We start from the raw sequence: 15554 nt of genomic DNA on the forward strand, positions 1-15554 counted from the left end.
CAAGACCAACATTTTCTTTATTCAAATACTTTTTAAAAAATACCAAACAGTGACTGTACACATGGACCTCACCAGATGGAATACAGCAGAATCAGATTTACTACATCTACGGGAACAGATGATAAAGAAACTCAATTTCATCAGTCAAAATGAGGCCAGGGGGTCTCTGTGGAACAGGTCATTAATTGCTCATATGCAAGTTCTGATTGAAGTTTTAAAAATGAAAACAAGACCACAAAAGCTAAAATACAAGCTTGATTATATCCCACCCGGATTTAGAGAACATCTGAAGAACGGATGTGACATGTATTGAACACTAATGTTCCAAGACTATTGAGTTATGAGATGACATAAAGAATACAATGCAAGAAGAAAGCAAAACATCATTCAAAAGACCAGAAAAGACCAAAGTGAATGTCAGAAGAGACTCTGAAACTTGCTTTTGAACATGGAGTAGCTAAAGCAAATGGAAGAAATCCCGATGCAAGGAATGTTTCAAAGGGCATCTTAAGAAGACTAAAGTTTTATAATGGAATGCGCAAAATCCTGCTGTACGAAAAACCCAATAAGCAAAACTGGATCAATAGACAGTACCATAATAAAAGAAGGAATAGGAATTGTCAAGAAGTTCAAGGCAAGTTACGTACTGAATTGGCCAAATCAGTTGCGTGAGACCTGCTCTAAGTGCTAAACAGCAAAGATGTCACTCTGAGCAAAGTTGAACAGTGAATAAATAAGACCATAGTAAAATTGATGCACTTGAATTATGGTGTTAGCAGAGTTTTTAAAGTCCCATGGACTGCCAGAGGAACAGACCAATCTGTCTTGAAAGAAGTATAAGAATGCTCCTTTGAAGCAAGGTTGGTGAGACCTTCCTCACTTACGTTCAGCATGCTATGTGGGGAGAAACGTCTCTGGGAAATCACATCACCACCCTTGGCACAGTAGAGGGACAACGGCGGGAAAGTGGAAGACTCTTGACCTGATGGATTGACACCGTGGCTGTAACAGTGGCTCAGACTTAGTCAGTACTGTGTGGGTGGCACAGGATTGGGTGGTGTTTTGTTGTTTTGTGCACAGGGTCTCTATGAGTCTGAACCAAGAGGACAGCACTTAACAGCAACAAAGCCCTGTAACAGAAGTTGCAAGGTGTGGAAGGAGATATGTACAAGTAGGAAACCTTTATCCGAAGAGCAGAAAATAAGAAACGAAAGAGCAGATCTGTGTGTTTGTGAGGCATATAGTTACATAATTAACCCATCCAGTTGGTGAAGATATAATTACTATTTTCTCTCCAGTCACAGAAGAATGGGGCTTATTTTTCTAAGTTTCCTAACCAATATACTAATGAGTGCTGACTAAAGCCCACTTGCTGTTTATCTTCCCCCATCCCCCACCCGCCCCCCGCCGCACAGGGTGCATTGTTCAGAATGCAGCAGTGGGATCATCTCTGAAGGCAAAGTAATATGCCAGGTTGGCATTTTGAAAAATTTGTCCCATTCCTTTCTTAATATTGAGTTCACATAGCATGGAGAAAGTTATTTCTCTCAGATAAAACCTATTAAAAATGAAGTACGAGGAGACAGTGAGTATTAAGGAGTGCCAAACGCCTGCTAACTTATTGCTAAAGATTATTTTAGGATCCTCACCAGAAAAACTCTATCAAGTCCAACACTGGATTCTTACCATGCTTGTGCTTTGTGTTCTTATCCACCCAAATCTCTCTAGCAATAATGAGTTAGCGGCAATGGAAATACCTTGATTCTTTCACAGCTGACAGGTGTCTTCCTATTTACCATTAATTCTCACACCTGGATATCATTCCCGATACATCATCAGGGCTATGTGTAAAGAGATGAAGACCAGTAGACCCAGGGCCCTAGAGATTCTTCCTCTAGTCATTCCTGGGGCTGGGGTGGGGGTAGGGTCAAAAATTGGCATGACTTAAAGGTAAAGTCCAGGTGAATCTTGGAGACTAAATTATCTTAATGCTAAGAATGCTTTAACCAAAACAAAAAACAAAAAAAAAAACCCAAACTCACTGCCGTCAAGTCAATGCAGACACAACGACCTAGGCCAGGATAGAACTGCCCCTATGTTTCAGAAACTGTAACTCTTTATGGGAGTAGAAAACCCCATTTTTCTCCCATGGAGGAGTTGGTAATTTTGAAACTTCAGAGTTGTGGACAACACCCCAACAATAACCACTATTGAATTATAATTTATGGATAGTAAAATACATAAATATTAAGAATACAACTCAATGAATTTCCACAATTATATCCACCCATTTAACTATCACCCACATTTAGATACAATTTTCCATGACCCTTGAAAGGTCTCTGTGTTTCTTACTCGCCTGTATACTTTGAAAATCCCCTTCAGCCTTACAGGGGATCCTAAGTTTTAACAGCTTCCAGAGAATTCCAATGGGCAGGTTTGGGAACACTGATCAAGTCGAGATCCTAAATTGCTAGAGGACTTCAGTTCTAAGATGCCACTGTATGTTAGACACTGTGTTAATTTAGGAACGGGTTTTGTAGGCACTGTCAGGTAAGATTAGAACTGCTAATGCAAGGGAGGTAGTTCAAATCTACCAGCAGCTGTACAGGAGAAAGATGAGGCTGCCTGCTCTCATAATGATGTATAAATCCTTTATGAGATCTCTATGGGTTTGGAGTTGATTCAATGGTAGTAAGTTTGACTTTGGTGGTAGTTTGTAGGAGAGGGCAGAGAACACTACATAAAATGACTTGTTAAATGACCAAGGATGTTAAGTGACCAAGTGTGGACTTAGGGACTTGATCTGGACTGGGCTGGGATGTTTTCTCAATATTCAACTGCTCTTGTCTGATACAAATATGAGTTGCTATGGATTTGCTTCTCTAGTCAACCCAGGCTAACACATTATGGTACCGGGAGTGGGGTCCTAGAGAAACAAATCATAAAGATGGAGAGTGGATGTTTGTTTAACCTCTCCCTCATGGTAAGTTTTCTTCTTGGGCTAGCCAGAGGTCAGATATGGCCATGCAGTTTTCCATGTTGTTTTCTGGAAAGAATATGGGAAATTAAAGTTTTAATTATTTTTGTCCGGTGTAGCCTTTGATTATTCCTGTGTTTTGAGCTCAAGGGTAGAAATCACCCCTGAAATTTCTCAGAAACCATGGTACTTAGGGGAAATGGCTGACATAAGGTCAAAATGGCTGACAGAAATCCTGGCTTTGATGCTCTCAGAGGCTTAATTCCACATTTTTGTATATATAGACTAATTTAGATTAGTATTTAGATGAGCTAAATAAGGATTGAACTTAACTGCTCTAAGAATTGTATTTAGTATCCGATTCTACTTTGTTTATATTGATTTCTTCTCCTTGTGAATGATAGAAATGTTTATTGGGAATTATGAAAATAGAGAGCATGTCTTCAGCCATTAAAATTGGATCCTTAAATGGTTTTAGGTCACACCTACAAAGAAGGCTTTGAAAGGATAAGTCCTACCCAGTGCTTTGGAGTACTTGGGACATTTGTGTTCCAAGAGACTTGCCTGGGAGAAGATTGACAGATTGAAGAAAGAGGAACTCTGTTTTTTTTTGAAATCATGAACTAGTGGTTTTTGTCAGAAGCTGGAAAAAATCTGGAACTATGAAGAAAACTCCTCTCTGGGACTGAACATTAAAGGTAGCCTGTTGGCAGGCTGAAATGCTTCTAGGTGGCCACCTGGATCCACTTGTTGGGTGGAAGTGGGAGAAATGCAGCATTAAAGAGATGGGTTGAGTCTGGCCACTGACACTTGTGGGTCTGGTTTACAAGGAACTAGAAGAGAAAATGAGAGCAGGTTGACTGGTCTGAAGTTCACGACCTAGCACAAGAGGGCTGTTGAGAATTTGTGATGGGGCTATGGTCTAAGGCAAGGTGACCATTGGAAACCCTGGTAAGGCTAAGAGAGGCAGCCCACATTGAGTTGACCAGAACTGGACTAAATGAAAAGATATTTGAACCTGTGAACTGGTACATATTGCTTCTGACTCTATGGATGGCCTGTCCTAATTTGACTTTGCTTATGAATGTGGATTTCACAAGGCTCCAACTGGAATGAAGATTTTTCATGTCAAAGAATATGACTGTCTCCTCAGAGCATTGGGTTGATGTAAGTGGGCAGTATAGAAATTGGACACCCAAAATTGGGGTGATAAAGGCATGAAATGGCTGGCTTACAAACTTGCATAGGTCGGGGAATATATTCATAGGATTATAAGATTAAGGTGTAGGTGTTACTTAACTGTAATTGTTAGGCATAGGATATTTTTTGTCTTGTTTACTTATAAATTGTTATGTTCATTACCTGGCAGGGGAGATACCATGATCACGAAGGTGGTTTTCTCAGGGTGAGGCTCACCCATTGCACTCCGGATGTGCTGACCCTTGTGATTTCCCCAAATGGGAGAAATTCTACTGCATAATTTGTGGTAGTGGGGGACTGTGTTTGCGCTCTCCCCTGATTAAAAAAAAAAGAATGTTATGTTTAAATGAGGATGGCACATATTGAATTATATGCATTTTAGTTTTATCCTGTTAGGTACAAATATGATTTTATTATTGTTTATTTGAATATTATATATGGCTAAATTTTATGTTAAAGTGTCAAATTGACAAGGGGTGGTCTGTGGTAGTTACATAGTCTGGTGTCAATTTGGGACTTGAGAGGATTAAGAGTGAAGGGGTGGAGTCTAGTCTGTCAATTGGGTCATAGCTAATGAGGCCTCTGTGTGGGCATGGTCTTCTCTTGAGAATTCTGGGAACTCTGGTATTTCCTCCTTGGAGGCAGGAGACATCCTCTCTCTGGGCTCACTCCCTTGGAAACTCTCTACTGATGAGACTCAAAACTCAATCCCTGAGAGACACTCTACTGACAAGACACATGGCACTACACTGACTGATCCCATGCTCTGGGAACTGGAGGAGCCACATGGAGACCCCTGGCAGGGCTGAGATGCTTCTACCACTACTGGCTTGTGATCTTCCTGCATTCAGCATCATTGCATGTGTTTTGTGAGTCTGAAGAGGACTTTTTAGATTGGTATCAGACATATGGGCTAATATCTGACTTATGGACTGGATCTGGACTGGGCTGGGATGTTTTCTCAATATTCAACTGCTCTTGTATATAACCTTTTTCTTATACACATATGAGTTTCTATGGATTTCTTTCCCTAGTCAACCCAGACTAACACACTAAGTAATCATATATGCATACAATACATACCCATTCTTTTCCAGTGCTACACTCAAAATTTTAACCTAACTCTTCTTTACTTTCAGAGTCTAAAGATTCCCTGGAAATAACACACAGCTTTGTAGAAACAAACTGCCAATAGTGACCTGAATACTGGATCCTACTGGTTTTAGAAGTCCAAGAACAGAGGGAAGGCATCCTGGCGGGGTGATCGTTAAGGACTGGCCTGCTAACAGAAAGGTCTGTAGTTCAAGGATACCTGTCCCTAAGTGAGAGAGAATTTGCTTTCATACCGTATACAGTGTTGGAAGCCCTATAGGACAGTCCTCGGTGTCATACATGGTCACCCTGAGTTGGAACTTGCGTGACAGTGCACTACGACAAGGCCTGAGAGAGTGATTCTGAAATTAGCATTTTATCTAGAGTTCCTACTTGGTCAAAATTTGTTTTGTTTCCTCCGCACCACCCTCTTATTTGGACCAATTTATTACTGAATGTTCAGCAGCTCCTCTTCAAAGGTGGCTGGGCACTTTTGTCAAAAAGTATTTCAGTGCAGTGGGACAGACGTTTACAAAGTATATTTTGACTATAATAACCTTGCCAAACAGCAGTTTCTGTGATTTGGAGAGTGTGATAATTCCTCTTGCCTTGCACACCCAATGATGCTGTTTCAATACTACATCATGGTTATAAGCCTTTTCTTTGCTACGATATTTTAAGTGGAAATTAAGAATACAAATTCAAGTTAACATTCACTTGCATGTGGGATCACCCAAGTAACTTACCTAACTAGGAGACAATGGGTTGAGCAGGTGCCTTCCCCGCCCCAAGAAGTTTACATTAGGGCAGTAACGATAAATGTGTTATAGCTTTTCTGGTAGCTAGCCAAGTCCCTAGGTCAGTGGTTCTCAACCTTCCTAATGCTGTGACCATTTCAGACAGTTCCTCATGCTGTGGTGACCCTCTACCATAAAATTATTTTCATTGCTACTTCATAACTGTCATTTTGCAATTGATATGAATTGGGGACCCCTGTGAAAGGGTCGTTCAACCCCCCAAAGGGGTCACAACCCACAGGTTGAGAACCATTGCCCTAGGTAAAATATATGGTAATGGTTAACTATTTGTCTAAGGCTGCTTTACCTAGAGAAGCAAAACCATTGGCACACAGAAACATTTTACACACACAGACACATACACATACTCACAGAGTGAGAGTAATAAGGAGAGAGAGAGAGAGAGAGAGAGAGAGAGAGAGAGAGAGAGAGAGAGAGAGAGAGAGAGATGGGGTAATGAGCTACTGATTGGGCTGCTAACTGCAAGGTCAGCAGTTCAAAACCCACCAGTCATCTCTTCACACGATAAAGATGAGACTGTCTATTCCTGTTAAAGGCTTATAGTCTTCAAAACCACAGGGAATGTTCTACCCTGTCCTATAGGGCTGCTATGAGTAAGGATTGACTTGATGGCAGTGAGTTTGATTATATATAATATATATGAGTTTGATTATTATATATATAATTTATACTTACGTCAATGAATGAATTTGAGGTCAGCAGATCACATAGCTGGCCTCTGATAACTCTCAGGATCACAAGGCAATATGGTAGCCCCTTGGCTCAAGGCTCAAACCTGTAGAACTGATTGTTAATGAGCTAGGTGCAGTGTCCGCACCCAGCAAAAAATAAGTATGCATTTCCACACTTATTTTGGGTGCAAGCCCCTCTCTGGAGGCAATTAATTACACCAGGGCTGTGATCTTCTTAACAATGTTGCATTACACAACAATATTATGGAGGCTTAGAACTGTAGTAAGCCATGGGAATTAGTAGGTGTTACTGCCAAACCACTGAGAATCCTGATCCAACCAAGTTGACACAACACCTTAACTATGACAGTACTGTGCTACTAACTGAAAGGTTGTCAGGTCAAGCCCATCCAGAGGCACCTCAGAAGTAAGACTTGATGAACCTGCTTCCATAGAAGGTACAGTATATACTCGTGTGTAAGCCGAGTTTTTCAGCACATTTTTTAATGCAGTTTTGTGGTAAAATTAGGTGCCTCAGCTGATATTCGGTTCTGCTAATACTCAAGTATATACGGTAGTTTGGAAAACCCAAAGGAGCAGCAGTTCTCCTTTGCACAAGCAGGTCACCATGAATCACAACCATCCTGGTGGTAACTAACAACAACCACAACAGGAATAATAGGCAAATTTAAATATCAATGACACTCTAGTCCTTAGAAAAATTTAGAACAATGGAATGTCTTAAGAAGGAATGCTGCTGCCAATTGTGTATAGAAACCACTTTATTAATGGCCACTGATAAGCACGTCCATTCATTCACAGACATTTATTAAATGATTACTATGTGCCAAAGGAGCCCTGGTGTCCAATGGCTAAGCAGTTGGCTACTAACCAAGGTCAGCTGTTTGAACCCACCAGCTGCTCCATGGGAGAAAGATGTGATTCGATTCTGTAAAGATTATAGTCTTGAAAACTCTGTGGAGCAGTTCTACTCTGTTCTGTAGGGTCATCATAAGTTGGAATTATAATTTAACCTGATGGCAAAGGGTTTTATACTTGCTAGATATTGTCTTGGTCAAATAGCTTGAAAAACCACTGATCTAGAACATTATTACAGGAAATATTAAGGGTTATTTTTACATTTTTAACTCTTCTGAAATCATTGCGTATCTTACACTAGAAGAAAGTAAATTTATAGACAGTACTTTTCAAAACTACAGATAGAAAAATCCTAAATAAAACAATAAAATTGAATCTTGCAATACAAGGGTAATAATCACTATGATTGTTAAGGTTTTGTGTCCATTTGGGTGGCCCAATATTCTCGGTTGTGTGGCAGTTAAGACCTAGTGATCCTTCATGATGAGGTCTAACATAATGTAATTATTTTCATAACGAGAGCTGCTATGAGCAGCCAATCAGTTGAAAAGGTGTTTCCTTGAAGGTGTGACCTTCTTCCAATATAAATGGACAGTGGAAAAGCCTGCTTGATTTTTGCTGGGCTTGGATCCCAAATCTGACTTGTCTTCCAACCTCTGGTTCCTCGGCCTTGAGCCAGTGACTTGCTGTGTTTCTTAATGATACTGTGAGTTTCATCAGCCTGCCATCTTAGCTGCCGAACGAACTTGGCTTCATTTGTCTCTGCCATCTAACTAGTTCATCTTCTGTCCATCAGGCCCTGCGGCTAAATGAGTCAAGAGAGCCCCCAGTGGCTCTCAACCTGTGGGTCATGACCCCTTTGGGTGTCGAACAACCCTTTCACAGGGCTCTCCTGATTCGTAAGAATAGCAAAATGACAGTTATGAAGAAGCAACGAAAATAATTTTATGGTTGGGGTCACCACAACACGAGGAACCGTATGAAAGTGTCGCTGCATTAGGAAGATTGAGAACCACTGCAGGCTAACTTATGAGTCATAGACTTAGAACCTGTCTGGATTTGGAACTTACTTCTCCCAGAACTGTGTATGTCTAATATCAAAAATCAATGAGCATAAATTAACCACATGAAATAATGGAAAAAATATATAATTATCTCAATACATGTAGAAATACATTTGATAAAATCTGATGCTTATTCTTGATAAAACCCTTAACAAACTAGGCATAGAAGATAATTATTATGATCTGATGAAGTGCATTTACTGAAAAAAAATCAAACCACCCCCACAAAACCAAAAACAAACAAGAACATTACAATCTTATGGCCATACTTAGTGGATGAACAAAATATCATACGTAGTGGATGAACAAAAGCAGAGATGTGTGTTGTATCACCTCTATTCAACATCATACCGCAGGTCCTAATTTTCAGAGAAGGATGTAAAACTATATTTATTCAGAGACAAATTGCTTGTTTATATAAAACAAAAAGATTTTCTTTTCTTTTTTTCTTGCCAAGAATTTTTTCACCTGTGATTCGGAAGTCTCTCAGCTTCAAGGACCTCACACTGAGTAGCGTGATACAGCAGAGGCCCAGCAGACTAACGGTATAATAGGATTCTTAACAAATGCAAAGGGGGGCTTCTAATGTTTGGCGCCTACAATTTTGAGCCTTCTTAGCATTTGTGGACCAGCTCTGAAATTAAACTTGATCTCCTGGTTGAGATGCTGCCGGACTCATAGCATACAATGGTGTAAAACTGATCTGTCCCATTGTAATACCAGTTTTTCATGAGGGAGGAGGAAGTTGTTTCACATGAAAGTAGGAAAAAAACATTTTTTAGCTTTTTTTAAAATTGGCATATGCTTCACATGTACAATTAAATCATATTGAAAAGAGTTGCACAATCTTCATCACAGTCAATTTTAGAATATTTTCTTCTTTCTGAGAGAGTTATTACTGTTAGTCCACCATTTTCCTCCAACCTCCCCTGTCATGTCCCTAGTTGATGGTTAATCCAGTTACTAGCTATAGATTTGCCAATTCTGGATTTTATATACAGAAAAAAATATATAAATCAAGAAAAAAACCAAAATCAACAACAATGATAAAATAAAACAGAATAACCTCCATCCAAATAAAAGCAGAAAATAGTAAAAAGTGGAGCAACTTTAAGATAGTTGAAAAAGTAGGAGATTTTGCTTCAGAAGCCTTAACACTTAACCTATCCAAAGACTCAGCAACTCCACATCTGGGGATTTTCCTAAGGAAATAGCCATTTATGTAAGTGAAGACCTGACTATAAGAATGTCCACAAACAACAGAAAAGTGGGTGAAGGGAGATGTCAGACAGTGTAAGGTAAGATAAAATAATAATAATTTATAAATTATCAAGGGTTCATGAGGGAGAGGGGAGCGGGGAGGGAGGGGAAAATGAGGAGCTGATGCCAAGGCTCAAGTAGAAAGCAAATGTTTTGAGAATGATGAGGGTAAAAATGTACAAATATGCTGACACACTTTGTATGTATGGATTGTGATAAGAGTTGTACAATCCCCCAATGATATTTTTTAATGTCCACAATAATGTCACCTATAATTATATAAAAACTTCCCCCCAAAATCCTAGATAATTGGCTATATTGAAGTACAATAGGGAAGTGACGATGATATGGCTAATGAATATCTAATCATATAGAAAAGTATTCAAAATTATTTTTATATGATTCCATTTTTATTTTTGATAAAAGACCAGAAGGGGTATTAGCCAAATATTCACACTCCTAATGTCTTGGAGTGGAGAACACAAGTGATTGTATTTTCTTTTGGTTTATCTGCAGTTTAAAATAAAATCCCAAATGCCAACTAGACAGATTACAAAGATGTCCTAGGGGGTTGGGGACTGGGATTCTCAGAGGATGGAAAGGAAGGGCATTTAAGAGAGGCTGTGCATCGGTTATGGGGTTAGATTAAGGGATGTACTGAGCAGTGTATGGATGTGAGCCCGTGTGATGTTTGGCAATGAACATGAGAGACAGAGTTTTAAAGGAGGCTTGAAACCCTGGCAGGGACTAAAGTGATGTACTTGTGAGAGGTGGAGATCAGCATGGAGATCTCTGAGTGGAAAGTTAACACATTTGATTCTAGTTTAATGTCACATGGGTGTGGGGCAAGGACTTGTTTCCGTATTGAGAGAAGCTGCAGTCAACTGGCAAGGAGGGGTTGGGGTGGTCCATGGAGGGCAGTTGGTAATGTGGCACCCTCAGAAAAAGTGCTTGCCCCTCAGAAAACATCCCATGCTTTAGACAGCCTAAGTGTCCATTAAAGGAGATTAGTTTGGTGCACAGATGTACATCCATTCAATGGAATACCATGAATCCATTAAACATGATACTGGTGGAACAATATTGAAAAATGTAAAAGGATTCTGGGACTATGTACAGAGCCAATAGCTAGCAGAGCCCCAAGCCCACAGACAGTATTTATAGCAAAGCTAGATTGGGGGATATGTCCTTAAACCCCAAATTAGTGAGTGAGGGTAAATGACAGACTTATCTCATAGAAGTGTCTCATCTGTGCGGGAAGAGGCAGACACAAGCACAGGTGCGATATCTGAAAGGTCCGACAGAGAAAATGAAACCCAGAGCACCACAGAGAACAAGGTGGGGAGCAGATGCAGGAGTGTGGGAAGATCAGCCGGGCAGCAGGTGAGAACCCAGGTCTACGGTAGGAACGAAAGTAGCTGGAGCAGGCTCCAGTGTACCTTCAACTGAATTCCAACTCATAGTGACACTCTACGGCAGAGTAGAACTGCCCACCGGGTTTCCGAGGCTGTAATCTTTATAGAAGCAGACTGCCACACTGTTCTGCAGAGCAGTTGCCGGGTTCAAATCCCCATCTTTGGTTTAGCAGCTCAGCTTGTAACAATTGAAGCACAGAGGGTCCTTAGGATAGTCTTTCTTAAAGTCAACAAGCAGTTTCAGGATTTTTATGCACATGGGTGAAGCTCCTGGTGGATCCCCTCTGGCCATGGACCAGGAATGTGAATAGGCTTGCTATCATGCACACTGCATTGGAGAGTGGATTGTTGCAGATGCATTTGGATTAAAATTTAGCACCCTATTATTTGATCTCCCTTATGATATGTTTACATTTGTTCTAGCTTTTAATATTTTCTGCTTTCTTTTCTATTGAGGTGTTTAGCTGTTTTACCTTGTTATTCTTGTTGGGTTTTTGTGGTTTGCTTTTAAATGTTTTTCTCTCTATGAAATCCAGGATAGATGAATCTATAGACAGTAGCTGGATGAATGGTTTCTTGGGGAGCTTACAGGGAAGGTTGGGGGAAAATGAGAAGCTAATAGCAATGAGAACAAGAATGAAGAAAATGTTCTGAAATGGATGGTGGTGATCATTGGACAGCTCTTCTTGGTGTGATTGAGTGAATTGTATGATACGTGAATTAGCTGCCAATAACTGTTGAAAATTTTTAATAAAACTCTGGCTGTAGGAGGCTTACCCTTTAAAAAAATCCCTCAAACTCACTCCCATGGAGTCAGTTTTGACTCATCAGGACCCTGAAAGACAGGGTAGAACTGCCTGTGTGAGTTTCTAAACTCGCAGCTATGGGAACAGGAAGCCCCTTCTTTCTCTCTTGCAGCTAGGATCCCAATGTGCCATCACTACGCTGGTTGCCAGTTCTTGCCAACCTTCAAATGGACCTGCTTCAACTGCCTTCTAGGCTGGGGCTCCACTCTTAGGGGACACTTTGAGAAATGGGACAAAACTAAGTAGAAGAGGCACTATGAATGAAATAGAGAGAAGACCCAATCCCAAGTACGGAGGGTAACAGAACCGGAAAACACCAGAAGTCAAGCTGTCAGGTGTTTGAACATGTAAAAACTCAACCCTAGAGGTACACTGTGGAGTAAGAGAAGCTTCCCTGAACCCTTCACTAATCCCGAATGTCCAGAAAAACCCTGACTCCACATGGCAATGAGCCCGTGGAAAGACTCATGGTCAAACCCTATGCAAAGCTATTATAAGAGAAAAGAGAGTAAGGGGTAGAGTGACATCACATTTCAGAAAGAGATGCCTACAAAATAGTATAATCTGTTACTTCAAAATGCACTCAAAGCATTAAGAAAATGACACAAGAAGCAAAAAAAAAAAATCAGAATTAGAAAGCCTCAGAAATGAGGTGACAGAATTCAGGGAAGAATTAGAAATAAAAGGGAAGAATCAGAAATAAGTAAACTAGATAGAACAGAGGCATGAATAAACATTAAACTAGAAGAAAAATAGAAAAAGAAGGGAAACAAAAGAAAAAGTCAAGAGAAAGTGACAAATATTGAAGGTAACAAAGAACGATGAAGCTGAGAATCCTTGAAGAAGACAATCAAAGCCAAGGAACAAACAGCTGCTGATGACTGCTCTATGGAATTGTATGAGATGTGGAAGAAGTGCTAATAATGCTTAAAAAAGAAACAAGTACTGAAAACTGTAAGAAAACTTCCGGGACATTTTTTAAAAGAAGAGGAAAAACTTGGAACTCCACACGCAGGTACACCATGCCTCTGAACAATCATCCCATTTTGATTAACATCAAACAATCAACCCATTTTGATTAACATCTTAAAAATATTAAGAACATTTAATATTTTAAGAAATATTTTGGACTTTTAAGAAAAAAAATTTTAATGAAGCAAAATGAGTAAGTAAATAGTTATTTGGGATCAATCACACACACGCATGTGATTTCTAAGGAAAATAAAATTAGATTGTCATCAGAATTTTTGATGGGAGGAACATATCGTGTAATCTTGCCTATTATTGAATTTTTTATATGCCTTTCAAGTTCCTTTCAATGATAGGCTTCTCCTGTTTTTCATTTCTTGACGATTGCTCTATTGGAGAACCTCAGACCCATGAGAGGAGTTTCTCACACTCTGACCTTTGCTGATTGCCCATTCCTGGGGCATTTCACCAAGTTATTTGTATTTCCAGTCACTTGGCAACTAGATCAGAAACTGGATGAGAATCCGGCTTCATTCCTTTGACAAGACCATGGGTGGATTTTGGCAGCTAACTTCTGGCTGTCTCATCTTGTTGTGGTCATATCAGTCACTGATGCTTTGAGAGTTGTACAATGAGATATTCAAATTCTATATTTCTAACTTAGTTGTAATACTTTCATAAAGAAACACTATCTCCCATTTATTATAATTATCCAGGGGTTCAGGTCACGTGGACAGGCAGTATCTTTTCCTGTACCCACTGGTTGCAGCATAATCCTATTAGTTGACAAGTCCACTCTTGACAATTGATGGCTTACAAAGATCCTGAATAGCTACAGGCTCTTTATGAATATAATTATAATATATTCATAATATAATCAACTGTGTACAATAGACAGCTTCAAACTTTGGTCATCTTGATTTTGGTACTTTAGAGATTCCAAACATTCGAAGGAAATAAAAGCCAGAAAACTTTGGAATTTAGGTAAAAAAATAAATGTCCTCTTTCCTCATCATGGCAGGTTCCGTTTTTTTCTAAAAGACCCATTTTAGTGTTTTTTCATGCAGATGGTTAATGGGCTGACATGAGCTTAGGAGTTGGCTTTGTCCCTTCTGATTAATGTGGTGCAGTGGTATGAGAGCTGGATAATGATCGTGGCGGGAGTCCTGTGGACATCACACACTGGGAAAGGGAGTCGGTCCATGAATTCGCCTGCACGTCTCCATCCATAAAATTACTGACATAAGAAATGGGGGACTAACTGTGTTGCCACAGTCCGGCTTTATTTCCATCGGCCATTTGCTTCCTCAGCAGCGGGTGCCCTGTGCCTCATGAGTTCTGGGAAGGAGGCTCAGATGGTGTCCTGACAGGTAATAAAACATTGATTTCTGAGGAAGAGCACATTAAATGACATTAACATAGAGGGTAGAAATGAAAAACTGAGTTGTGACCTCTGACTAAGAGTTGTGAGAATTAGTCATAATGGGTTATAAACCGGAAAGGCCAGGATGCCCGCCCTGTGGAACAGTCAGCAGGACATGGTGGTGTTGCTTGTACAATGATCTCTAAATGGCAAATTTGAGTCATAAACCTGTCTTAGAAAACTTCCATCCATTCGGGCTGCTTAGGAGAGGTGAGAATGATACACTGAGTAGTTAGATGGCTGTGATGGAACCGGACTGCAAGAGAGAGAACCCCAGAGACATTTCCCTGGCTTCGGGAGAGTCCTCTGCTTTGTTTGTTGTCATTGTTATTGTTGTTTGCATACAAGTGTCTGTGTTTTTCCAAGACCCGTATCACAATAACTTCCCACGTCACGAGCATGTCTAAGGCAATGGCGAAAGGGATGCTCAGGAGCCTGAGAGAGAAGAGAAGCAGAGCGAGAAAGCAGAAGGGACTGGAAAGCACTGCTCGTGACTCTCAAGGAAACAAGAGAAACAGGGCGCTTCTGTTTGAACTGAGCGGGGATTCTCACAGTTAGTTGAAGGACAATCCTCTCGGAAGCTTGTTTACACTGCAGGGCCCTGGGGCCACAACCAGCGATTCTCATTCCGAGTCATCAGTGGAATCCAAGCCCCTGCATTTTTCATGATGGCCTCAGGTGTTTCTGAAGCAAGTGGCCTGGTGACAATATTCAGAGAAGCTCTCTCCTGAGGATGAGGGGTTTGTATTGGAGCTTCAGGAAGAGAACATGGAGAGAATGAAGTGCCAGAACTCTGGAAATGGTGTTACAAAGTGGGCATGGTGATCATTTTCCTCACACCTAGAGGGATCCATATCCATACCCTCTGAAGTTGTCAACCGAAGTAGCATGTGGTCCTTGGGGGTCCAGGGTGGGGGTGGGGCGAATGATAGGATCTCTGTTTCCCTAGGGAACATTGAACTTTTCTCTTTTCCCAG

General features: G+C 40.4%; 1 protein-coding gene and 1 non-coding gene across 2 annotated transcripts in view; both read left to right on the top strand.

Moving 5' to 3' along the window:
• NMS (neuromedin S) overlaps positions 1-15554 on the top strand; it is a 49280-nt gene that overhangs the window by 13320 nt on the left and 20406 nt on the right. Inside the window, exons 3-4 of the mRNA XM_075562564.1 lie at positions 5320-5473; positions 9162-9249. The gene's annotated coding sequence lies outside the window, so the exon portion shown is untranslated. The remainder of the gene's footprint in view (positions 1-5319; positions 5474-9161; positions 9250-15554) is intronic.
• Positions 4335-4498, top strand: LOC142461773 (U1 spliceosomal RNA). Its single transcript, XR_012786971.1, has one exon. It is a non-coding gene; the product is annotated as a U1 spliceosomal RNA (small nuclear RNA).

The sequence above is a fragment of the Tenrec ecaudatus genome, chromosome 11, assembly GCF_050624435.1.
Source record: "Tenrec ecaudatus isolate mTenEca1 chromosome 11, mTenEca1.hap1, whole genome shotgun sequence".
In the NCBI taxonomy this organism is placed as follows: Eukaryota; Metazoa; Chordata; class Mammalia; order Afrosoricida; family Tenrecidae; genus Tenrec; species Tenrec ecaudatus.